The following is a 27,644-nucleotide window of genomic DNA, read 5'->3' as shown; positions in this document are numbered from 1 at the left end:
GTTGGTTTCTTTGCTGCACTAAATATACCATGATAATGTAAGATTTAACAGTAGAGGAAGCTGGATGAGGGGTTTATGAGAATACTCTGTAGTGTCTTTGCAGTGTTTCTGTAAATCTAAAATTATTGCAAAATAGAAACTGTTTCTAAAAATAATATGTACCATATTAACCCCCTTTCTGAAATCATTTCTGATTACTTACCTTCTATTTGTATTTATGCATTCTTTTCACCAAATGTTAGTCATCTGTACTTTGGGAAATTATTTGCTTCTTTCTTTGTACCTTTATTGCTTGATTTTTTTTGAATAATGGAGATACATATTATTTGACTACAATAATAAAATCATTCTTCAAAATGTTTTAGTCTGTTTGGTAAGGTGACTTCTAGAAATCATCCATGTTCTAAAAGCACTGTGATATTTGATTTGGTGTTAGTTTTTAATAACATGATTTCATCTATAACCCTCTCCTGGTAGATGCAAAGATAATTTTCAGATAAGGCTCCAGGATTAATACTATGTCACAGAACTAGGAAGATGACCAGGGGATGTTAGTATAAGAATATGTTGTTTCTGACCCATACATAGCTTAATGGTTTAGGTCTAGAGTTTCTTTTGCTTTTTGCCAACTGTAAGCATCATAAGGGAAGGAAAGACTTTTAGATGCAGTTCTGTGGTTCTGTTCAAAAGAGCAGTGAGAATAAAGAACCATCAGGAGTCCAGATCTTCAAATCAAAGCAGAGGTTGCCATTGAATAATTGGAGGGATTAAAAGCAAATTCTGAAATGTTCTAGTACAAATAAAACTGTTTCATGCTCACTCTTTCTATTCCTTTATCCCTTTCTTTCCCCTCTTCATCCTGTCTCTCGCTCCTGCGATCCAGCCTCTCCCTTTTGATTTGGCCTATGAGGTGCTCACTGCAGATTCTCAAGGGAGCCATTTATCTTTTTTTCACTCCAAGATTGTGAATTTTTGGTAGGCAAAGAGAATATCTTCTTCATTTCCATGTCCCCATCACCTAAGCACCATCCTCACCCATGGAACACGGTGAGGGCTGTTGAATGAATGACTTTGAGGCAGGAGGTAGTAGTGATATGTATGAACTTAGCTAGCTCTGCAGATGGAACCTCTGAGGTTTTCTGGGTCTACCTATTCACCAAAATTCTGTGTCTCTCTCCTTCCCTATCGTTTTCCTTCCTCAATTCCCTTCTTCTTGTAATATAGCTAGAGGCTATAAAGAGTATTGTCTTTATTCTACACCTTCTACATATGCAAACCCTAGGGTCATTTGCTCTTTGTAGGAGGCCAGGTCTTCCACTTAATTTTGGTTTCTAGAAAGTATTAATCCATTGAGTGGTTTTCAAAATTTATCAGGCATCAGAATCACTTGGAGGCCTTGTTAAAACAGACTACAGGGCTGCGCGCCAAGAGGTTCTCATTCAGTAAATCTGGGGTAGGGTGGGAAGATTTGCATTTCTAAGTTCCTAGGTGATGCTGATACTGCTAGTCCAGAAACTGTATTTTGAGAATCACTGGTCTATATATGACAGAAGCACTAGCTAGTTGTCTGATCCTCTCTGCCAGGGAGAAAAAAGAGATAGAGGCATTCATTGTCTAGAACTTCAGCATGATATAAAAATAACAGGAAGAATATGCATGTTTTGTTTTAAACGCAAGGTATAAAGGGTTTGTGTTTTTTTTTCTTATAATCGTCATTCTTTAATTCAAATCATTCCATAGACTGTATAAGTAAAGTTAAAACTGCTAACGTGGAGAAAAGACTATTGATATTTCTATCAGAGTATATAAAAAGGTTAATTATGGTGTGCACATCTTAAAGATCTCCTTGCCGTGTGAGCCATCTCCAGAAATACTTGCCATAGAACTGAAATAGAAATGATTATATGAGTAAATTATCACCCACACTCTTTGCATGCATCATTTCATACCGCAAGCCTTTTCTCTTTTCAAGGAATAATGGTTTTACATTTTACTTTGTGATGGCACTCTAATTGCTAAATATAATAGGGGCATTATGCTACAAAGTTAAAAGATTCCAAGTGAAAAGATAAGTCAAATATAGTAATCTCATCCAGCCAATGATTCTTTAAAGTGTGCTCCATTTTTCCCCCGGTTATCTCCCAATTCTGAATTCTCACACAATGATTTAAACCGAATACATGGCAGAAAAAAGGGAAAAGGGATCCTAGAATTCATCTAGCCCAGGCGCCTGCCACTATGACCCACTGGCCAAATCTGGCCCACTGCCTGTTTTTGTAAATAAAAAAATTTATTGGAGAACAGGCATGGCTGTTTGTCTACATACTTTTATAGGGCTGCTTTCACACTCCAATCACAGAGTTAAGTAGTTGCAACACAGACCATGTGGTCCAAAACTCAAAATATTTACTTTCTCACCCTTTACCAAAAACATCTGCTAACCCTGTTCCAGTCCAACCTATTTGTCTGGCAGGTGAAAAAATTTATCCTGAGAGAGAGAGAAAAGTAGCTCAGGGTTATACTCTTAAAGAGAAACAGGATTGCAGAACACCAGGCATGCCCTCAGCAGCTCCTCCTATAAGAACTCTGGTTCCCCCAAGAGTCAAAGATATCCTTCATGATGAGTAGAAAAGGGGACATTGGGGTAAGCTTGCATCTCATTACAACTTTCAAAGAGCCCTCCATATGACAAACCCAAAAAGAACAGTGTGACATAAGTGTGCTTTGATGTTAGTCCAAAATGTATAAATGGCATGATTTTTTTCACCCATGTACAAAACACATTAGCAGCCTAACATTTAGTCTGTTTCTAATGATGGGAAGAGTCCTTTTTCATCAATGGGAGAATCATTAGGATGATCTTGCCTTCAGAAAATATACTAACTAACATTCTGTTGTTTAATATTCTCCACATTATCCAGAACTTTCAGGAGAATGTGCCTGATAGTGTGAATTATTTTCTTAAGTAATTATTTACCAAATTGACAAAAGCATATGGGTCAGTGTATGTATTTGTGTGTGTGTGTGTGTGTGTGTGTGTCCCCCTAAGTGTTTTTATTTATACATCCATGCCTAAAATAAAATTATGTGATGATGCTTGGTGTCAGTTCTCTCCAGTCTCTGTAATTTGTATGTTAAGGAAATGTGTCTCTTCTGAAAATGAATCCAAATTCTATGGTTTTGGGTAAGTGCACAGAGTTGTGCAATGAATTGAAGTGTTTTCAGCAAAAGGGTGATTATTTTGCTTGTTCCTTCATCATTGTTTTATTAGGTATCTCCTCTATGCTGAGACTAAGAGTAGAGGATCTGACTGTCTGATGGGGGAGGTCATCATCTAGAAACATGTAGTATGCTATGTCTACAAATTTTACATGGAGAGACCACTGCATGAGACATTGGAGCAGAGCCCTGAAAGGAAGTAGGGGTTTGCATTAAGATATGCACATTCTAGGGAAATGAAAACTCAATTTTAGAGTTGTTACCTCCCTTGGGAGACTTTCTTGACTCCTCAGTCTTACTTACATATCCCTTTTCTGTGTTCCTATCTTGTACATCTATCCTAGGACTTTCCTCTCTGCCTGGCCTTCATTAGCTATTCAATAAATGAATGAATGAAGACTGAGTGAATCAATGAGTGAGTCAATGAACATACAAAAGGCAGAAGTGTGAGTCACTCTAGGCTGTTCATGGAACTGCTTATGTGGCTAGAGGATAGGACCTAGGGAAGGAGAGACAAGCCTACTGGGGAAAAAGGCTGGAGAGGTAGGTCAGGGTAAGGTAACAGAGGACCTTGTATATCACCCTAGGAATTTGGACCGTATTACCTTAGCAACATCTTGTTGGCTCCTATTATATACCAATCATCTGTTGGGTTCTAGAGGTACAAGATATGGCCCCTACCCCTGTGGAGCTTACTGATTCACTAAAGCAATATTAATTGTGGCTACAATGTCTCAGAGTTTCAGTTTCCTTTACTATTAAATTGAACCTACTTCATAATTGTTGTGATGATTAAAATGAGATAATACAGGGACACCTGGGTGGCTCAGTCAATTAAGCATCTGCCTTGGACTCAGGTCATAATCCCAAAGTTCTGGGGTAGAGCCCAAAGTCAGACTCCCTGCTCAGTGGTTATCCCTCTCCCTCTGCTCCTCCACTGGTTGTGCTCTCTCTCTTACGCATTTTCTCTCTCTTAAATAAATAAAATCTTTAAGAAGTAAATAAAATAACATAAATAAAACTCTCTGGCACATAGAAATTACTAAGTATCAAGTACACTTATTATTGGGAAAAACAGACATTGAACAAAGACTTTAAAGTGGTGTTGGAGAACTACCATAGGTGAGGCCCACAGTGCAATGAGAATTTAATGGTGGTGGATGGAATGGGGCATAGGGAAAGCAGACATGATCTGGAGATTCAAGGAAGGCCTGTCTAGGGAAAGATTGGATGGAAAGATGTCCCAGGGTGAGGAGCTCCTTATGAAAAGGGAAGAGCTCATTGTGACGGTGAAGTAAGAAGAACACCAGTCGGGCTACAGTATATGGATTGGACAGAGTGGGAGAGAAGAGTGGCTGGAATTGATCCTGGAGAGGCAGGCAGAGGCCAGTTTATGGAGGGTCTTATGAGTCATGGTAAGAATGGGGCTTTGTCCCAAGTTAGTGGGAACCACTGAAGGGATTGAACATAGGGATGACAAAACCAGAACCGTTTTTAAGAGGTGGAGAGAAGGAGACAGATATTCAAGAGGACAAGGGAGTTGACTTTATTGCTGATTAATTAGATATAAAATGTGAGAGAAAGAAAGGTATAAGAGGTCTCCCAGATTTCTGGTTGGATAGGGTATCATTTACTCGTATAGGAAGATGAGAGGAAGAGAAGACTTTCAAGGTCAAAGATGAGAGCAAAAAAAAAAAAAAAAAGATGAGAGCAGTTGAGGTTGCTGTACCAGCATGGATAGTGATGGAACTCAGAATATAAGGGAGCCCAAGAAACTGGGCATGGATGAGATTGCCAAGGAAAGTAGATAAAGTGAGGAGACAGTCAATATGGAACTCTGGGGAAAAAAATCCAGAGGAGACTGAGCAGGAGTGCTGAAAAAGGTTGGTTAAAAACTGGAAGATGCTGATATTACACAAACAAGGAAAGAGAAAAGAAGAAAAGACAAAGGCAGATATGGTTAACATTATTAAATGCAGTTTCATTTTTTTAAATAAGGACTGAAAATAGTCACATGGATTTGGCAATTAGGGTATCTCTGAACAGAACCATCTAAAACTCTCCTAAACTCCGAATAGGCTGATTTTTGGAGATCTTACCCCATATTGTAGCAAACATTAAAATGTATCAAATTCTACATTAACTGTATCACAAATGAATTTAGGTATACAGTATTTTTCCTTATGGAATTATCACTCTTTAAAATTTTCTAGTTTTCTTTTTGTATTTAAGCCAATCAATTTTTCCTATAGATCTCAAACACTTTGTAGATTCTCAAAAACCAAAATCATTTAGTTCCTATCGATGATGAGCACAAATAGAGTAGGCTACAGTGGATGATAGAGTGAATGATGAAGCAAAGAGCAAAAGGATGGGCTTCTCTTTCACAAGAATAAATGGGAAAGGGCAGAAAGAGAAAGAAAGAAGCAAAAAGGAACATAAAGTCCAGGGAGGGTAGGATTTATTTAAGATTAGAGCTTTTCACACAGTTTGGAAGAAAATAGTAACACAACAAAATGTTTTTTTAAAAAGGTTAATGATGCAGGAGATAGTAGGAATATTTGATTAAAATGCTACTTTCAGAGACAGCAGATAGGAAACAATCCAGAAGGATTCATCTTCTTAAAAATCCTCTTTCTCTGATTCCAGATGGAAGGAGAGGAGGACAATTAGATAGATGTTCACACCTTATACCTATTAATAATGAGATACATAAGTCAAGATTATCAAATAACTCCAATACCACCATTCAGTGTTATTCTTCTAAAGATTAGCAAATACAGGAGCAGCATGGGAAGCTTCAAGTGGTTAACAGCTCTGTGTTTCATAACTAATCCCAAAGTACTGTGATGTAGAATGCTATGTAGATGTCTGTGGGGGTTTGGCTCTTGTTCTTTTATGAGCCAAGAAGAGGCAAGTACAGTCTGCAAGAAAAATGCCCACCTGTGTCAAGCAAATTGATTCATCAAAGGCACCATCTGATAGATCTGATAGATTAGTTGATTTACACAGAGAAAGCAAGAGGTATATGGAAAGTGCATTAACCCTTTGGGGCCACTGGGGCAACATTAGTAAATCATTGCTACAGTCCTAAATGGTTCCCCTAATGGCCCCAAAGAGTAAATGCATCCCCAAAGAGGCTCAGATGATCCCAGGTGGTCATTTGTCCTCTGAGACTTGGAGTGATTACAAATGCTTTCCAAGAGCTGGGTCAGTGGCCCAATTCCCAATCCCAGGTAAGGAAACTGAATTTTATTCTAGGCTACTTAACCAGTTGCTGACAGAGCTTAGATTAGGTATTAGCCAGCTAAAGTGGTTAGCTAATAATTAGCACTGCTGCTCTACTACCAGTAGGTATTCCAGTGACCATCACCACAGTAAATATTTGTCATTCAAAATGTAATTGTTCACAGTGAAATACTCCACATTTATTACCATGGGGTAGGCAAGTGGTTCCAATAAGATGGAATTGAATGGTCTTTTGCAAAAATGTTTATTTTAGTCATGGCTTTTTGTCACCAGATGCTTGTTAGTTATTAAGCTCAAGCTAATAAAAGAGGTGGAAGTTTTTCATAATAGATATTGGTAGTTACCCCCAAGCTTTGTGAGTTTGTTTATCAGGATCATACATTGAAAAAATTGGATTATTTTTGGAGGCATTGCTCAAGGAATCATGAGTGTGTCACAGCTAAAAGAGCCTTTGAAATCCTCAACTTAAGGGTGCTTATTTTACAAATGAAAAAAATGGTTTCAGAGCGGCCCAGCTAGCCTTAAGCTGGTGAAATGAGAAGGTCCATTACTTGAAGACAACAGAGAAAGGAAGCCACAGGACTTCAAGTCCAGAGGCCATGTCAAGAGTGGTGGAGAAAGAGAACATTGCACAGGTCATTATTGGAACCTGGGTTTACTATAAGAAAAAGGCCACTGATTCTTTGCAAAACATACATTCAGTTACTAGGCCTTCTCCCTCTTTAAAGTAAATGATGGAGTATGTAGAAAATATAAAAGCAAGAAAGTTGACAAAGGATAAGCATGTAAAAATTTGAGCCAAGAAAATTCATTCCAGGGCTTATCTACTTCTACCCCTCAAAGCTTACTTGTATGGCCAAGGACTTCTAGAAATTTCATGACCAGAGGTCCACCTGTAAATTTTCTAGAAAGAGAAAAATAAAATCTACAACAATTAATTGTGCTCCATGAACACAGATCTTGATTGTTTTTGATGATGCTTCCTAATATATTATGAATGGGCTATTATAAAGCTTACATAGAATAGCAGTGGTCTGTGTAATTTTTGCCTACCATGGTAGCTTTTTGGTCAGTAGATCAGGGTTCTGGGATTGCATAGAATAGGACATTAGTTTTGTTTGTTTTGTTTTGTCTTGTCTTTGGTGATTAGATTTAGGACATAAGTGCCAATATTTTAATCAACAGTGGCACTTCCCTGTTGATGTCCTGGTGGAGTTCATTGAGTTTCACACACAAACACAGAAAAGGCAGACTTAAATATAGGGTGACTCAGAAAGGAAATTCAGCTTTCTTGCCTAAATAGGAGATACATGTGATTATTAACCAAAATAAATACAAGGGTCAAATAATTATAATAATTACATTGATCTTTGTGGATTTGAGACTTCTTTAATATCCATAAATTAAGAATCACTGTTAGTGAATTCATTAATTAATAATAATCTCTTGCAGTATATATCATCTTACACATTACAAACTGCCTTCACCTATTTGTTTTTGTTTTGTTTTGTTTTGTTTTTGATGTTCACAACAAATGTGACATGGTCAGGGCAAATGTTATTCTCCCCATTTAACAGATGAGCAGTTGGAATCTGCAGTGGGTCCAGAGCAATTTCCATTGACAACAATGCCTCTAAGGTCCTGTTAGCAGTCCCTTTTTGATGAATAATGACTTTTTTTTTTTCTCACCTAAGGGCTTAGCCTTCAAACAGGATGTCTTTAATATAAATGTTGACGGAAGATATGCCCTAGAAAAATGAGAACTGTGCCACTGACATGTCTTTGTGAAATTCAAGTAACCTCTTTCTAGCAATAAAAATTGAAATAAAAAGAGTGCAGATTATACAGGTTTTTAATTGGGGGTAGAAATGTAAAGAGGATCCTAATTAATGAATTTGTTAATAACTTTTCCCACTTTGCTGGATGTCCAGCTATCAATTCCAATGAGTTTTGGACTTTGGCCATAACATTTATCTATTTCTCCAAAAGCCAGTTTCATTCATACCCAAGTTAAGATCACCCAAGTTGCACAGTGTACTTTTGCCAGTCTGGTGGAGGTTTTGAATGCCTCCAGACTGATGTTCCCTAAGAATCTGAAAAATATTCTTTGCATACCAGCTGTCGTGCTCCTTTGATCCCTCAATTTGCATATGGTACATTACTCAACAAGAGTTTTTCTTTCTGTTTCGCCAAATGCAGGTGTGCAATCATTCTGTGAGAGCTCTCATACTTGGTTATGTAAATTACCCTCCAGGTCCAAGATCTGAAAAACTCAGTTTTTATGAAGACAATGAAAAACCACAATATTTGTACTCAATTTTTTTCTGTCCTCTGAAACACTTCTTCCTGCTCCTGGTAACCCCACACATGGCACCAGTCATTTCGGGAAGGGTTTTTTTCAGCTGGTGTAGGTTTGTAGAAAGATGTTCTTCCCAGGCTATAAAAAAAGTAATGAAATATATTTGTTCACTTTGCTTTCTAAAAAACCCACCAATTTTTTTATATTTATATCTAATATCTTCCCAAAAACTTAAGAATTCTTGGACTCTCTATCTTCTCAAGCATTACTTTTTTTCTTCTGCAGTCATTTTCTATAAAATATATATGTCTCACACCAAGAACACCAAACTGAAATACTCAAGTAAAGAAAAAAGGTTTTCTTTTTCCTCAGTTACGTTTATGTGCACAGATGCTAATTGGAGTGAAATAAAGGGACTATGAATGTTTAATTATTATAGAAAACCTGGGCTTATTAACATATGGAGTATCCTTAGCTGTAAGTCAGTATTACTGTAACCAGGAGTTCTAAGTACACATAAAAGACTGAATATTTATCCTATGTGAAAATCAGCCCCCAATACCACTATTTTATCGTGTAATTCTTTCAAAATGTCAAAATTTGTATCCTATATAAATAAAAATGTGTGATTTTCATGCGAACTAAGAATTTCATTAGTAACTCAGATTTTATTCACTATCAAATATAAGATGATTTTGAATTTACTGTTTCTCAGTAAGTATAAAATAAACTTTTATTGGTATAAATTGTTGCTTTACTCCAAATTTTCAGAATCATCAAATAAAAATACAGAGAAGGAACACAATCATTTTTCCCATATGACTCCTTTAGTTCTTAAGCTTTGTTCAGGACTTGGGCTCATTCTATGAAAGACCAAAAACAAACAAGCAAACAAGAACCAAAAGCAAACAAAAAGAAAACCTTTCTCTGCTTTTTGTTTAACTTAGTTTCCAAGTCAAATTTCAAATTTTATTATCATAATTACAATCACTGAACTTTTAAATGTTTACATTTTATAAAATGAATTAAGGAATATTATAGTAGGTGCCCTTTATACTCCAAGTAAGTCATAGTAGAGCCTTACATTGCTTGCAATAATTAGATCAGAAGAAAATGTATCCTTTTATATCATATAGTATTCTGATGGCTAAACTCAGACTGCCAGGCTCATGCCACCCACTTCAGCTAACCGGATGGATCATTTCTCTGTATGTTACAGAGGTAGCCCATGCTAGTAGAGTGAAGAACCCTGAGACAAGTAAACTCATACACCAACTTCAAGCTCAGACAGTTTTGAGAGGGTTCTAGTTTTAAAGGCTTTTCAGAAAAAAAAAAAATTTATGCCATAAACACAGGCAGTTTGTCCAAGTCCTTTCATCTTAATATGCCTTCTGGTCAGCTGTCTTTACTTTCTATTGATCAGGCCATTAGGAGAAATAAGAGGAGTTTTGCAAAATATTTGTCCTTCCAGGAGACCGCATTATGGGGGGTTTGAAAATATGTAACTTCTGTACCCTTTCTTAAGAGCCTACCAGTCATCTTACCTCACTTATTGTTGCCTGGAGCTCGAGTCCCAGGCTTCTTTTATGCAGGAGGCCGGTTTCTTATCCACATTAGATTGTGCCAACTTGCTTTCTTCAGCAGATTGTTGGTGCTAAATAAATGGTGTGATTTGTAGTAATAATGGTGATGATAATGAATCTTAAAACACCTAACTAATCCCGGTGAACTCTCTGTGATGTTAAGACTGTGGAACACATGGTTGACTAACAGTGATAATGACTGAAAATGAGGTGATAAATTACTATGCAGATTGCCAATGGCCTATAATTGTCTCAAAAGGAGGACATTTCATTAGAGACCAATCCCACTTAAATAAATATATGTGTAGCATTTAGACATAGAACTGCATCTGTACAATTTTTACAATAACCTGCTCCATAAAATACAGGGATAACTTGGACAAACACTCCTGGAGTCAAGGGACATAGGAGGTAAGACTTAAGATTGTGTTTGCTCTTTCTTGAATGTCACATTGTTCCTGGATCTGTAAGCATAACTTTAGAGGCTCCACCAATATAAACACAAAACTACCTAGTTATGAGCCTGTGTTTACACAGTCCAGATCAAAAGCCCAGACACTCAGGTTCATTTGCATTTGTTGCCAAAAATGTCCTGATTCTTCTTTTGAATAATAGCAATAATTCATATTTTGATGCCATTTGTTATCAAGATTCATTTATATTTACAAATCTTATAAAAGGCCTCATATTCTTTACCATGTTGCCAGTACTTTCTTTCTTTCTGGTAGCATTGTTCTTTTCTAAGGAACTGATTGTGTGGCAGATCGCAGGATCATTGCAGAGAGCGCAGATGAAAAGCCTGTTATTCCAAAGGATTAAATTACAATTCTTAGTGAACCATTGCCAAACTATTTTTTTCAAACCCGGGGAGGATTGGAAATAGGAAATGTTATGCCTTGAAAAGGGGTGGGCGCAGTTGAGTGGATGAAGAAGAATAACCATCTTGGTGTTATTAAATTCTCTTCAAGTAAAATCATGAAGCAAATAAAAATGAAAAAATCTATAAAATATCCAAATGATCTAGAAGAATAAATAAGAGTAAATAAGAAGTAATGATGATCATGGGATGGATTTTTATTGAATTATAAAGATGAGTAAGGAAAATAATCCGATACAGTATTTACATGTGAATACACAAAAACAATTAAGATCCCAACTGTATTACAGCATTTTCAGGAGCTCAAGGAATATGGGGGCAGAGGATCTGAGGTTTGCAAATCCCTCATGGCTTGCATATGAGCTCTCTTGGGGGGGATTATACAATATAGTGGGGAAACAAAATGAAAGAGATTCTCCACTGAGGGCACTTGGAACAGGATAAGTACAAAATCTGACCTCAAACCAGGAGGAGAAATCAGTTCTGTTTGAGATTCTAAACATCAGGGAAGTATCATATAACCTGGGAGGGGATGGGATGGGATAAATAAATTTGGGGAAGAAAACACCATAGAGAAGAAGCGTTTTGAAATTCAATTCTGAAACATATCTTCATGCATTTGGAAGAAGTTAAAGGAACTAGATGCCCAGTGGCATGGAGAGACTGAAGTGAGGAGAAAAGAAACTGATAATTACCCATGTGCTGTCACTGCAACAGGGAGTCTACAGGATGCCACTGTGGGTTCTTCTAGTGTATCACCATCAGAAACAGGGACAATCTCCACATGAAACACTGTAATAAAAAGTTCAAAAATATGCACTGAGGGTTTCCCATGTTTCAGGCACATATCAAGTATGATCCTAGGTGCTTGGGATAAAAAAATGGATAAGATACAATCCCTGCTCATTAAGAGTCCGTAGGATTTTGGAGAAAAGACAGACACACAAGCAGATGATCCCAGAACAACAACAACAATAAATGGAAAAAATACTACAATGACATTGAGTACAAAGGAAGCTGCAGAGCCAGCTGCCTGGGGAAATCAAGAAATGCTTTGGAAAGGGAGTCATGTTTGGACTGGATCTTGAAGAATGAGTAAGAGGTCTCCAGGAGCAAAGAAAACAGATGGAAAGAATAAGGCCCATGCAGTGTAGTGGGATGGGGTACAGAAGTTGGAGGAACTAGAAGATGAGGTTGGAGGATGGTGGAGACTGTGAAGGGTCTTCTGTACTGTGCTGAGGGGTTTGGCCTTACCCAGGTAAGTGCAAGAGAATATTACCAGCTTTAAAACAGGAGAATGACCTAATCCAATGCATGTCTCAGAGTAGCAGCTCTGGCTAGATAGGGTAAGGCTCAAGTTTGCAAAAAAGTCAGGAAGCCACTACAATGTAGATAGATGGAAGACAAAAGGGTAGATTCCATTGATATTTTGAAGATGGTAGGAATAGACCTTCACAAGCTATTAAATGTTAGGGGCGAAGAAGTTGAAGGGGACCACAGCTCCTGTGATGGTGATGCCATTAATTAAGAGAATACTGCAAGAGGAATCCACCATTTATATCTGTAGCAGGGTGACACCAAGGAGCACAGGAGAGTTTGGCAAATCTATTGTTAAAATCCTAATATATATAGTGAAGGAGACTGCAACTGAGAGAATCAGCTAGAAAACTATTTTCACTCTGCCCCACCCTACTGCATCCTTGAGGAGATTCAAGGGAACAGAAAATATTTCACTAGAATTTTACTTAATTTTTAACTATTACAGAACTATAGTTTTTAAAATAGGCACGTTCATGTGTGTCACATACCAAATGTCACTAACAATAGAGACCAACAAAGAGGCTTAGTTGTCTCACCAGGTAACTCTTGGTTCAGCCCTCTGAGCAAATGAAGCTCCTCCTCATTATTTGTAAATAGAATTGTATCCTGAGATTACAAGGCAACTTAAAAAAATATATATATATTTTTATATTTTTATCATTTCCAACACTTTACCTTTGTAATCAAGAAAATCTCAATACTATACAACCATTTAGAAATTGCCGATATAAATTGGCTGCTGAGGCTCATCTAAGATAATTGTCATCTAAGCTCCTAATTTTAATTCCTGATATTCATCAAAACAGCCTTGTTTTTCATTGAATTTCAACCAATGAAACGTTTACTAAAAATATTCTTATTTCATATATTCTATTACATATATGTGATTCTTCATAAGATTTCTTTTGAAAAGGGGTTCTAGCTCTAAGGAAGTTACTTTAAAAACTGAATATCAAGTGTATACTTTAGTGGGGCATATACTGCATATATTTCTACTGACTTTTATTTCTGAGATTGTTAAAGAAGTCTTCAATGTATTAGACTCACTTAAAATTCTAAGACCATTCTTTCACTCTCTCACATATTCATATTTTTCTCCCTGCTCCCAATTTCTCCCTCTGAGTTTGGTATTGGTCTAAGACAAGGACAGGGACAATCTGATTTGGCAGAACAATAATCAACCACAGTGTGTCTTTTCTGTTTTTCATTTTGCTTGATTATGACATCAAAATGCAAGAATGGGTGAACTATGTTGAAGTCTGGGTTTTGAAAACTCCTGTTTACTAATGTGGCTATGTGCGAATTTTCATATTTAATAATAATGGCAGCTTACCCCATCATTTTTACACTTTCATTGCAGAAACAGTGGCCTGCACATATCCTGGAAAAAATACATTCAAAGATTATGGTAATGGCTAAAATTTTCATGGAAGAATAAAAATGAGCATTAATACAATTTATACTTACTATATTAGTTTATACAATCTTACATAAGCAACAATCAACTCCTGTGTCATACATAACTTTTTAATGTACTATTTGAACTTCATCAACGGCTTCTTGATTGGGTCTTGAGCACTAATCAGACCCCTCAGTACGAGGGAGGCTTAAATATCTTGCATCTATCATGAAAAGTAAGTAGGATCCATAATGACTAATCACATTAGCATAATTTAAAAATGCAGAGCATGAATAGGTTTCCCCCCCACCCGCCAAGATTTGTAGTAAAAACTTACACACAATAAGACTGCAATGATTCATTACGCCATTGGCTTATTTATATTGTAACACATTTATGTGCCCAGCAGAATGAAACCATAAAACCACCATTAATGAGTAGAGAGGTTCTTTTTTTAACTGAGTTGCATGAATTCAGATGAATATATTAAAAATATCTATGTCTCAAGGAAGAGAAATTGCTATCCTCTTATGTCCTCTTAGGATGTTACAAAACCTAGTCTCACTGTGGATCTTTTTTAGTAATATACATTTTGTACTTTCCACTATGAACCAATTTCTGCCCATAAAGCCAGACAATGAGTTGCAGGAGAAATTACTGCACATCACAGACACACGATATGAAGGGAAAATTTATTCTTAGGGAAGAAAACCCCACAAAAATAAACCCATTTTGGGGGGAAGCTACCCCACTTATAAGTAGTATATTGCCTGCAATTGAGTATAATTTCACTTCCTCTCAAGACTTTGGGCTGGCTGCGTTAAGTTAAGGACTGAATTGCTCTGTTAAATATAAGCTACTGAGTGCCAGGCCCTTAGCAAGGTACTTTGAATGAAACTATGAGAAATGACAGTCTTTGCCTTCATAGGGCTTACCAGGGGGAAATTAGAAAAGGAATCAGACATTTAAGTGATAGTATCATGAGTTCTGTCGTGTAGGAATTAATAGCAAGGCATCCTGGAGGGTGGAATGACAGTGTTGATACCTGGAAGCAGGAGTTTACCAGGTGAAAGAACATAGGGTGCAGACAAATGTATTTCAGGCAAAAGGGAGCTGTTTATAAGGAATGTTTAAGGAACTGAGAACAGTTCATTTCATTACCAAATAATTATGGAATATCTGTCAGCTGCATATAGCTAAACCATAGATTACAAGGGAGAAAGTGGCAAAGGATGATGCTAGAAGGGATTCAGGGACAGATTTATTCACTTAAAAATATTCAGCGGGGGACGTCTGGATGGCTCAGTGGTTGAGCATGTCTGCCTTTGGCTCCGGGTGTGATCCTGGGGTCCTGGGATTGGGTCCCACATTTGGCTCCCTGCAGGGAGCCTGCTTCTCCCTCTGCCCGTGTCTCTGCCTCTCTCTCTCTCTGTCTCTCATGAATAAATAAATAAAAATATTTTTTTAAAAATATTCAGGGGTAAGCAATCTATCAGTGCACAAGATAGTCAAGGCATCTGCCTTCAGGGAGCATGTGGTTTAGTGGAGGAAACAGATAAAAAAAATATAATGAAATTAAGAATGTCAAACTGTGATCAATACAATGACGCAGAGTGCTATGAGAGCATAACAGGAAGAACCAACTTTAGGTGGAATTGGAGCAACATCTCTGAGGAGGTGAGTTTTGAAGAATGAGAAGAGGTCAGATCATGAAGGGGGTTGGGGTTTTATCTTGACAGCTACTACATTTAAAGATTTTAAGAAGGGGGATGATACCATCAATTTGCATTTTAGACAAATCCTTCTGGCTAACATCTGGAGATGAGTGAGACAGGAGGTAGGAAGATCAGTTGGGTGGCTTTTCCAGTAATCTGATTGAGAGATTATTTCCTACTGCCAGAATATTTTAGTAACAGTGGTATTAAGCAGGGACAATATTAAAATATTTAACAATCAGTTTGGCAAGAGCATTTGCTCCTCAGGATGGGTGCTAGCCTCAGCACTAAGCAGGGTCCAATGGGCCTGTCTCTGTGGGGCCAGGCTGGACAGACAGGTGGATCTCAGAGGTGGGGCTAGTAGAACTGGACTTTAGGCCAGTGGCCCTTTACAACCCATATGGAAGTATTTCAATATTTTAGCAATAGATGCAGCTGTAGCAGCCTAAGAATTAGATATAGGGAGGCAGGGAGAGATTCAGAAGATGATTAGGAAAGAGAAGGCTTATATTTGGGTAATGCATGAAGTGAGCAAAAGGGAGGAGTTAGGGATTAAGCTCTGGTTTCTGCTTGGGCAACCTGGCAAACTCATTTATTTATTCAATTGTACTTATTCAGCGCTTTATGGTTAGGACACCTGGGAGACTTGAAATGTCAAGTGGGCAATTGGTTATATGAGGAAGGAAAAGGAACTGGGGGGAAAAAAGCTGGGCTGAAGAAATATTTGGGGGTTTTCAGCATCAAGATGCTATCTAAAGCTACAAAATGGATGAGGTCCCAAGGGAAAGAATAGGGAAAGAAGCAACAGAGGCCCAGATGGAGCCCTGAGCAGCCCCAGCATGTAGTTTGTGAAGAGGAGAGGAGCCTTTGGTTACTGAGCAGTAGCTGCTGCTGTAGGGGAAAAAACAAAACAATTGTGTGAGGTTTCAGAAGCTGAGAGTGTTTCCAGGAGGAGGGAGTGGTTGGCTGTGTTGAAAGCTGTGGAGAGATTGAGTAAGAAAGAAAAGACTGGAGTGTCTATGAGATTTAGCAACACAGAGACTGCTGGTGACCTTGATAAGGACAATTTCAGTGGGTGGTGAGCATGGAGGTCAGATTGCCTAGCCCTGAAGGTAGATGAGAAGTGGGGAAGTAGACATGGGGAGGACAAGACAACTTCCTACAGTGATGTGGAGCTGCCTTTTTTTTCCCCCCTAGGGAAAAGACTTGAGCAAGTTTAATTACTAGTAGGGGAGATAGTAAGGTATTTTGATAGATTCCAGGGATCAGCAAACTAGTGATCCTGTTTGTAAATAAAATAGTATTAGAACATAGTAACTCCCATTCATTTTTTTATTTCCTAGGACTTTTTTCTGCTATGACAGTTTGCTTTGGTAGTTATAAGCAGAGAACCTATGGCCCACAAAACCCAAGATATTTACTCTCTGACCCCTTATAGAAAAAGTTTATCTGCCCATAGTTTGAGTATGACATGCTCTAGCCCATTCAATTTCTGCAGGAACTCAAATAACTATATACATAAATAAATGCATACATAAATACATAAGCCAACAAATTCCCAAGTCAAAAGTGCTATGAAACTGAGTAATGTATAGAATTGTTGAATCACTGTATTGACACCCAAAACTAATCTAACACTGTATGCCAATTATAATAGAATTTTAAAAAACAAAAAGTCCTGTGAAAAATCTCCCTAGTCAGTTTACCAGTTTATCAACAAAATGCCAAGAGACTTAGCTTTGCTCCTCTAGTCAAGTAAGGAGAGGAACCAGATGTGGTACTAGAATATTGCCTAGGGCAATTTTTTTTTTTTTTTAAGATTTGGGTAGTTAGCAGAGGATTCCCTAGGTACATGCACTTATATGGCACCATCCCAGTGAGGTCTTCAGTGAATCACAGTCCTCTAGAATTAATTGAGGAAGTAAGGGGGGATAAGTTAGGGAGATCTGGGCTAAAGCTGGAGAGTATCTTTGATGTGAAAACAGAATCACAAAGTGGTAGTTTGTAGTTTGGCAGCAGGGAAGGGCAATCTTGACAGTTCCTTATTTCCTGTGATGAAACAGGAGAAATGAGCTGAATCTATGTACAGTCCAAGCCAACTTATCCCTCAGGAATGGGCTGTTGGACCAGGAGTTAGGCTGTTAAAAAACAGGTCAAAGCAACAAATAAAAAATGGCATTTTCTACAAACATTTTGTTTAACTGAATACAAATAAGTATATATCAACTGACCAATCTTTTGACAGAGGGGTAAGGCCTTAACTTTGAGCCCAGGACATCATTCTTGAATAAAGCATACCTAGAACATATTCACTGAAGTTTAAAATAGGGATGTCTTTCTTTCTTTTTCTTTCTTTCTTTCTTTCTTTCTTTCTTTCTTTCTTTCTTTCTTTCTTTCTTTCTTTCTTCTTTCTTTCTTTCTTTCTTCTTTCTTTCTCTCTCTTTATTCATGAGAGGCAGAGAGAGAAGCAGGCTCCTTGTGGACAGCCGGATGCGGGACTTGATCCTGGAACCCCCTTAATCCTGAGTGGCTCACACCCTGAGCCACTCAACCACGGAGCCACCCAGGTGGCCCATAAAATAGGGATGTCTTTAAAGGAGAGTGAAAACTTATAGATAAATGAAAAGTAATCTGAGTATAGAATCCTTCTAGATTTTTTGCCACAATCTTTTGCAGCTATGTGCATTACTCACACTTTATGAAGCTTTCAACTTTTCATAGAAAAAACTCTTTTCTTTGTCTTCATATTTCACCTCTTTATGTAATATTTAATGAAATCACATCATTATGATAACAAAATACAACTGTCATAAACAGATGTAGGAAACAACTGTTTCTCAGGAAACATACAATTTATATCACTATAACCCACCAACTTCGTCCTGTGTGTGGGAGCATGAGGATACAAAGGGAATAGTGATTCTGGATAGCCCAGGAAAGGGAGGAAAGTTAAGAGTGTTTCTCTGTAAGGGTGTTACAAGCATGTTATGGGGCCCCAGCTGGTGCTCCTTGAGTCACTGTCAAGCTGCCAGCATGGCTGGGTCCCCTGAATATTGACTCAGGGCAGCTGTCCCAAGTCATCACACTCTAGGGATCGTGGAGTATTGTGTGTTGGAAAGCACGCATTAAACACTTGCTTTAGCTTCTTCTGGAATGTATGTGGAATAATAGATGACTCCTCCCAACAGTGCAGCTTCCAGAGAGTTACAACTGATGAGAAACTGGCCTTATATATCCCACAGCAGATCTAGCTTTGCAAGACATATTTAAAATTCTCAATATGCTGAATCTTAACAGAGAAGTAAAATCTCAGTAAGCATATTCTGGCAGCATGTCACCTGGTAACTAACAAAGAACACCCAAAATAGTAGACAGAGATCACTGAAAAATATAAAAGTAAGGAATCAAAGCAGTGCTTAATATATTACTGTGAATGGAAATTGGGGAGCCCTCATTCTGCAGCAAATGCCTAGCCAGCTTTATAACTTATTTTATACTAAAATTGGACTGAGAATCCTATTTTCTAATATCAATACTTTGGAAATGTATTTCCAATAGTTTAGAAATGAAGAAAATAAGATTGCTCAGTGGGAGTTTACTGTGAAATCAAGAATATCATTGATCAAATATATATATATGCAATATATCAAGAAAAGGGACTATCTCTAACAAATCTTTTATAATGCTAAATTTTTTATATCAAGATATTAATTGTAGAACTAGAAGAGGCCTAGAAGGTCCAAATGCCTCTATTGTAGATATGGATATTAAGACTCAGAAAGGTTACATGATTTGTTCAAGGATCCAAGGCTTATCCAGCCTATAACCCAAGTCTCCTATGTCCTAGTCTATTGTTTTTCTCATTATTACACCCTCCTTTTATATGGAATTTTCTGATTAATTAAGGTCACTCCATTCTTAGTGATCTGGTTACTAGCTGAGTAACAAATCACCCTGTAACTCAATGATGTAGAACAACTATCTATGGTGGTCATTGAGTCTGTGGGTCATAGATTCAGACAAGGTACTGTGGGGATGGCTTGGGACTATGATCATCTACAGACTCACTCACATGTCTGCTGATTGATGGTGGCTATCCCTGGGCCCTCAACTGGGGCTGTGGGCCAGAATGCCAACAAGTAGCCTCTCTCCAAGTAGCCTGAGCTTCCTCACAACATGGTGACCGGTCTCCAAGGGTGAGCATCTCAAGAGAGAGAGAACCAGATAGAGGTCATATTGCCATTTATGACCTATCTTGCAAATCCTGCAAATAGACTTCACCTCTTGATGGGAAGTGGCAAAATACTAGAACAGCATGTAGGACCAGAAGTATTGCTGTGGCCACTTTTGGAAGCTACAGTCTGCTACAATTAAAATTAAAAGCATTCTTTCACCAGAAGAAAACTGGCGGGAGAAAAGAGGCAGAAGAACAACTAACAAATCACACCTGAAGGCTGAGTGTGCCTGTTCCCATTTCTTTCCCTCTGGGGAGCTTTGCAATCTGTGCTTACTGCAAATTGAACAGGAATGAAGCATTTTAACTCAACATGATTGAAGCTCTTATTTCATTTAACTGTCTAGTTTGGTGTGTTGGAAAGTATGTTTATAGGATGTATCCCTAGCATAAAAGCCTTCACAATGAAGAAAAGGGGAAAAATTGTTTTAATTGAAGAAATTATTTTTTAAAAATAGATCATGTGCTAGACTATAAAGAAAACATCAATAAATCTCCTAAAGTACAACGTGCACAGACATATTCTCTGACCACAGAACAATAAAACTACAAATTAGGACCAAACATTTAAACAAAAATTTCCCACCCACTTGGAAATTTAAAAATACTCTTCTATAGATCTCTTGGGCATAAAAGGGGAAATGTGATTGCAATTACAGAATACTTAGAAAATAAGAATAATGAAAATACTACAAATAAAAACTCATGGGATAAGGCTAAAGTTCTGTTTAAGAGGCATATAAATTTGTAAGGAATGAATAATGACAACACCAGCATCAGTAGCAATGGCTGGCACTTCACGTGTCAGGTGCTGTTCTAGGAGCATTACATGCATCAATTCATTTAATCCACACAACATATAAATAGATACTGTTATTTTGCAGGGGAGGAAAATGAAACACAGAAAGGATCAATGACTTGAGCAGGATCATGCAACTAGCTTCTAACACATGATAAGCAATGTTCCAGGCATTGGGGTTACAACAGTGATGCAAGCAGATAGAGTTAATGCTCTCTTACAGGTCCTCAATACTGCTTGGCAAGAGTGGGAATTCTGGTTCCCCATGGGGCCTCCACTGACACCTTGGTGGCTAGAGGGGCAGAAGTGCCTCATTATTGCTGGATGGTAGAAAGCCCTGAAGTTCATGAGGCCTTCTCTGACAGCACCCCATCAGGGAGGGGAAAAAGGCTTTGCTAATGTCAGGTAGGGATGGAAGTCCAGGCTTCTTGTGTGGTCCTCACTGGCACTGGGGAGGAGGGAGAGGGGAAAATGTGTGTCATTACTGCCTGGTGGGGATGAAAATCTCAGCTCCCTACTTATCCTTCTCTGATGCCACCTTGGCAGGTGTTGGGGTGCCTTGGTACAGCCTTGTTGAGAGTTGAAGTCTAGGTTTCCCAATAGGACTTTGCTGGCATGAGTGAGAGTGGGGCCACAGCTTTTTCTGTGGTTTTGGCTGGGGTAGAGCACTTTAGATAATTTAAAAGTTTTCTATTTTGCTAGGCTGACACTTTCCTGGTCCTTTAGCTAAACAGAGCAGGCTTTTGTTGGGGCTTTTTCTGTCTGCCTATTGGTGTTTGTGGGCTGCCAGCTTTTTTTAGCTCCAAGTCTGGGATATATGAGGCAGGCAAACAAACAAACATTGGGAACTAACCACTGTGTCCCAAAGTCCCTAGCTGGTCTGCCTTCATCTCTTGCCTTTCAGTATATATACATAATACTATATTGAGAGAGTAATATGTAAGTGTTTTAGTTTTACTTAGCTGGAGGAATATGGAAAAATAGATCAACTTCATCTTCTCAGAAGAAGAAAGCTCCTGTTTTGTATTAAGAAAAAAAAAAAAACACAAAAAACCTGATGGCATGTGCCCATTCTTAGAGCAAGAGGAAAATCAAAATGACAGAAAATCACTGATAGTGATAGGTGGAGAGGAGAAGAAGGGGTGGGATCCTGCACACATGTGGACAGGTGGCCTTAGACATGAACATGGATAATTAATCCAGTCACAAGAAGGAAAGCTGAGAATATATTACAAATGCAGGGAGTTTGGTGGGTACTTGGATGAGGAAGCTCTCTAGTGTTAGATTCCATTGCCTCAGTGAAATAAGAAGGGGGCACCTGGGTGGTATAGTCAGTTGAGTGTCTGACTCTTGGTTTTGGCTCAGGATGTGGTCTCAGAGTCATGGAATCAAGCCTGCTTTCAGGCTCTGTGCTCAACTCAGAGTCTGCTTGAGTTTCTCTCTCCCTCTCCCTTTGCTCTTCTCCCCTCCCCCACCCTACATGCTGTCTCTCTAAAATCAATCAGTCAATCAGCCTTTGAAATAAAAAGGGAAGCCATCAACTGAGAGAGGGAGGTGGAGTCAGGGAAGGCTGGGGTTTGCAAATAAGTTGCTTTGAAGAATGGTAGAGGGATCCCTGGGTGGCGCAGCGGTTTGGCACCTGCCTTTGGCCCAGGGCACAATCCTGGAGACCCGGGATGGAATCCCACATCGGGCTCCTGGTGCATGGAGCCTGCTTCTCCCTCTGCCTATGTCTCTGCCTCTCTCTCTCTCTTTCTCTCTCTCTCTGTGTGACTATCATAAATAAATAAAAATTAAAAAAAAAGAAGAACGGTAGAGTGAACAGACTAGAGAAATACAGTAGGATTGCTGTGCACACTGAAGCCACATCAATTTAGAAGGAAACCAGTTGGCATAGTTGTTTCCTCCAGAGCTAGGTAAAGAGTAGGAAGATAGATGTGGGTTTAATCAATAACTGTTGCCAGATCAGATGTTAGAAGGGAAAAGAATCAAGGACAAGGAGGATATGGATAAGGGAGGGAATGTGATGATGGACCATGACATGACACAACTCTGGAAGACACTATTTACACAGTATTTTGCAACACGGGTACGCTTCATGAATTCTAATCTGAATGAGGTTGAACCTGAGAAAATGGACAGTAAAGATTTGGTAGTGACTGGATTGGAGTCCTAACGGGGTTGAATAGTTGTTCAAGTGGGAGTAATAAATTACAGGCACTCAAAGACAGGAGATCATAGCCATAGAGAAGATATTTGAAACTGAGATTTAGGAAGTGAAACAGGCATTAGAAGTGAAAAGATCTAGGGTATGAGAAAATATAGCTGAGGTGGAATGGATGGAAGACTACTGACAAACTAGATGCCCTTAACAGCCTTCTTACTGACAATAGCTAAAAATGATTTATAAAATTTAAAACTATATTTTTAAATGCACTAATGACATAATAACAAGGCAAGGCCAACATGAATTCAGAGCAAGACCCTAATAAGATGATTCAGCCACTGATGCTTGCTTTTGCATTGAGGACTTTCGACAATTCAGGGGATCTCGAGTTCCAGTGTTCACAGCCCTGCAATATATGGGTGATAGGTGACAAAGTCCAGGTCCAGCCCTAAGAAGGCAATCGAAAGACAGCATCCTACATAAAGCTCAAAACAGTACACTAGAAATAATATTGTGTCCATTCCAAACAATAAGGACATTTGCTCATCTTAAAATTGGCACTGGGTACAGAGAAAGGAAAATCTTTCTTGAAAATTTATTAGTAAAAGTTAGCCCTTATGGGTGAGTTTTGATGCCTGAGTTGCACAGCCTAGGTGGTCTAGGAAAATTTTAAGCTGAGAATTTAGTGTAAAGAGGCCCTCCTTCGTGATACCCATGAGCACCTGGCAGAAAAAAAAAAGCAAATCGTTTTTAAATAAACTCCCTTCAATCTATATCTCAAAGAATTTCCATAGAAATAGTGATCCACATTATAAAAAGAAAAGCAGGGGCTCCTGGGTGGCTCAGTTGGTTAAGCTTTCACCTTCGGCTCTGGTCATGATCTCAGGGTCCTGGGATGGAGCCCTGCACTGGGCTTCCTGTTCAGTGGGGAGTCTGCTTCTCTCTCTCCTCCCCACTGTGCTCTCTGTCGCTCTCTCTCTCTCTGTCTCTCAAATAAATAAATAAAATCTTAAAAAGAAAATAAGAAGCATAAGTGAGACCCAACAAAAACAACAAGCAACTATCACCCATAGCAATCAGGTATTGGACACACCAGATGGTACAAAATCTACATACAATTTGTAATGATTAAAGAGGCAAAACTAGGGAGTCATCACTTGCAGGAGATAAGATTTTTTTTTTTTTTACATAGAGAATATAAAAGAATCTATATATAAATCAGAATCCAAATATTTTAGTAAAATTGTGACTTGCAAGGTATTTTTAAAATGCATTTCTATATAGCAGCAATTAGAATATGTAATAAAAATATCGTTTATAATACTATCAAAAATATTAAATACCTAAGAATAAGTTTAACAAAATATGATTAAGACATGTATATAGAAAATCATAAAATTGAAAAAAATTAAAGGGAACCTAAATAAATGGGAAAAGATATTATGTCCATGGATAAGAAGAGTTAATATTATGAAGTTGTTGCTCCTTTTGAAATTGACCCCAAGGTTTATTTTATTACATTTAAAATCTCAAGAAGGTGTTTATTTTGGCAAGTGGGCATTGAGGAATAGATAATGGAACTTGGTGAGTTGATTCTCAAGTGTACTAGAGCTGACATTGAAAATCAGTTGAGAAAGTATGGGCTTTAAGTACATGATGCTGAGACAACTGGTTATTCATACTGAAAAAGAAAAAGAATCTGAAACCCAACCTCACACCACATGCAAAAATCAATTCTAGGTAGATGAAAGGCTCAATATTAGGTAGAGCTTAAAACCTCTTGAAGATAAAATAAGAGAATACCCTTTACAATTAAAGGAAGGGAAGGATTTCGAAAGCTAGACAGAAGAGCCGCACAAAGAGTAAAGGAAAATGTTACTAAAGTCAGCTACATTAAAATTAAGAATTTCTGTTTATCAAGAGATATCATAACAAGTAAAAATGAGATTCATAGACTGGAAGAGGGTATTTGCTTTACCATGTGACAAAAGGTTAGTATCTGGACTACATAAAAACTGTAAGCCAATAAGAAAAATACAACCTAATTTATTTTTATTTTAAATGGGAAAAAAATTTGCATGGGCACATCACTGAAGAGAACTGAAATGGTAAATTAACATATGAAAATATATTCAACTTCATTTGTAATCAGAGAAATGCAAGTTAAAACCACAGTGGTATACTATTTCAATCTCAGCAGTTTGACAAAAAGTTTTAAGTGTGAAATACCAAGAATTAGAGATGTGGAACCAATAAATTCTCATACAACTGCTGGTGGGAGAATAAAGTTATTCCAACCATTTTGAAAGATAATTCAGCATCATCTATCAGGTTGAAATGTATATGCTCTTTGACTCAGAAATTCCACTTTCTGATGTTTGGCTTATAGAAACTAGTATACATGTATTGAGAGATAGGTACAAAAGATATTCATAGTAGCATACTTGTAACAGCAAAAGCTGGAAATAACCAAAATAGTCACCAACACTAGAATAGATTAAAAATTATGATATGTTCATATAATTGAATACTATACAGCAATAAAAATGAATGAATTGTAGTTATTTGCAAAAACATGAATGAATCTCAGGAACATATTATGATGATTATTATTATTTTTAAAGATTTTATTTATTTATTCATGACAGACAGAGAGAGAGAGGCAGAGACACAGGCAGAGGGAAAGGGAGAGAAGCAGGCGCCATGCAGGGAGCCTGATGTGGGACTCGATCCTGGGTTTCCAGGATCACGCCCCGGGCCGAAGGTGGCACCAAACCGCTAGGCCACCAGGGCTGCCCAGGAACATATTATTGAGTGGAAAAAGCAAGTCACAGAAAGATCCATGTAGCAAAATTCAAATTATATGAAGTTAAAAAAACATGCAAAATTGATTACATATTATATGTTCATGTATATATGTACATGTGATAAAACAGAAATAAAATAAAGGGAATGATAAGAAAGGAAGGATAGAATTGGAGAGGGACACATGGACTTAAATGTTTTATGTCTTTTTTTTTTTTTTTTTTTTATTCATGATAGTCACACAGAGAGAGACAGAGAGGCAGAAACACAGGCAGAGGGAGGAGCAGGCTCCATGCAGGGAGCCCGACGTGGGATTCGATCCCGGGTCTCCAGGATCGCGCCCCAGGCCAAAGGCAGGCGCCAAACCGCTGCGCCACCCAGGGATCCCTTTTTTTTTTTTTAAAGAGAAGAGACAGAGCATGAGGTGGGGGTGGGGAGGGTGGGCAGAAGGAGAGGAAGAGAGAGAATCCTAAGCAGGCTCCATGCTCAACATGGAGCTGGACACAGGGCTCTATCGCACAACCCTGAGATCATGACATGAGCCAAACTCAGGAGTCAGAGGCTTAACCAACTGACCACGCAGGCACCCCTTAACTGTTCTATGTCTTAAATAGAACAGGGTGTATACAAGTAAGAGATCATTGTATTGTTACTTTTTTACCCTTAAACTTTTATTTACAAATATTCTCTTGCATATATTCAATATTTAATAAAAATAAAATTTCAAGGCTCTTTGGAATTGGGGAGGTTAAAAGGGGTTTATCACAGCATGCTTTTATGCTGGAAAGTTGGAAACAGCAAAGGTCCCCAATCAGAGTCCGGTTAAATAAAGTACATCTGTATAACACCGATGAAGAATGAGAAGTTAGAAGTGCACATACTGATATGAGAAGATGTTCCTTGTAGAGTAGGTGAAAGAAGTTACAAAACAATGTAGTATCCCACTTGAATAAGAAACATAAAAATGCACATACATAAAAATATATAGGAAGTGTTTAATCAGTACACCAAAAAGTTAATAGTGTTGAGATCTGGGTGTTGGCTATTAGAATAATATATGAAGAGGTTTTTTTCCTTATTGATCGATCTTATTTTTTCTACCAGAAACATATATTACTCTCATACTGGAAAACTTTTTTTAAAAAGTCAGAGAAAGATTAACAAAGCATATCTAAGATACATCAGATAGAAGAATGTAAATATAAAATAGTTGGAATTGGACCTTCACAAACTATGTATGTTATTTAAAGAAAGTGACTACGCTTTTCCTAGAGTTAAAAAGATTTGAAGATTGGGATCCCTGGGTGGCGCAGCGGTTTGGCGCCTGCCTTTGGCCCAGGGCGCGATCCTGGAGACCCGGGATCGAATCCCAAATCAGGCTCCCGGTGCATGGAGCCTGCTTCTCCCTCTGCCTATGTCTCTGACTCTCTCTCTCTCTCTCTGTGTGACTATCATAAACAAATAAAAATTAAAAAAAAAAAAAGATTTGAAGATGAATGGATTTATCTATGAAGTTTCTGGCTAAAAGACTAAATAAAGATTTAAATTCTTCCCGATTTAATTTACAGGATTAAAACTATCCCAAACAATTATCAAACACAAATTTTTTTGTAACCAGGTTATGGTGACAGATGTTAACCAGACTTATTGTGATGGTAATTTTGCAATATGTACAAATATCGAATCATTATGTTGTATACCTAAAACTAAAAATATGATAGGTCAATTACAAGTCAATAAGAAAATAAAATGTAAAAATTCCAAAAACAATCTCAATTTTTAATTGATAAAATGGTTGTAAAGTCAATCTAGATGAATAAATATGTCTATTGATAAGAGAATTCTGCAAACTAAGAATTAAAAGGTTAGACTTGTTCTAATGGATGCTAAAATGACAGATAAAGTGACAACCACTAAACCAATATAAATGCAAATAGAAAACTCTTAAACAAATAGTAGAAAGTGCTCAAACATCTCT

The 27,644-nt window shown here is 37.8% G+C and overlaps 1 long non-coding RNA gene across 7 annotated transcripts in view; it reads right to left on the bottom strand.

Annotated features, from left to right (window-relative positions):
* LOC144288853 (uncharacterized) overlaps positions 1-27,644 on the bottom strand; it is a 104,281-nt gene that overhangs the window by 39,215 nt on the left and 37,422 nt on the right. For 5 of the 7 annotated variants that reach the window (XR_013356864.1, XR_013356865.1, XR_013356859.1 and 2 more), the window contains 5 exons: positions 13,881-13,928; positions 11,923-12,019; positions 11,047-11,149; positions 10,312-10,421; positions 7,838-8,905 (listed from right to left, as the gene is read on the bottom strand). This is a non-coding gene — a long non-coding RNA (uncharacterized LOC144288853). Of the gene's footprint in view, positions 1-7,837; positions 8,906-10,311; positions 10,422-11,046; positions 11,150-11,922; positions 12,020-13,880; positions 13,929-19,733; positions 19,842-27,644 lie in introns of those variants that run through there. The other 2 variants (XR_013356866.1, XR_013356861.1) reach the window with 2 other exon arrangements.

This window comes from Canis aureus, chromosome 18 (assembly GCF_053574225.1).
Source record: "Canis aureus isolate CA01 chromosome 18, VMU_Caureus_v.1.0, whole genome shotgun sequence".
In the NCBI taxonomy this organism is placed as follows: domain Eukaryota; kingdom Metazoa; phylum Chordata; class Mammalia; order Carnivora; family Canidae; genus Canis; species Canis aureus.
The sequence above is the reverse complement of the archived record's forward strand: the minus strand, read 5'-3'. Positions and strand labels throughout refer to the sequence as shown.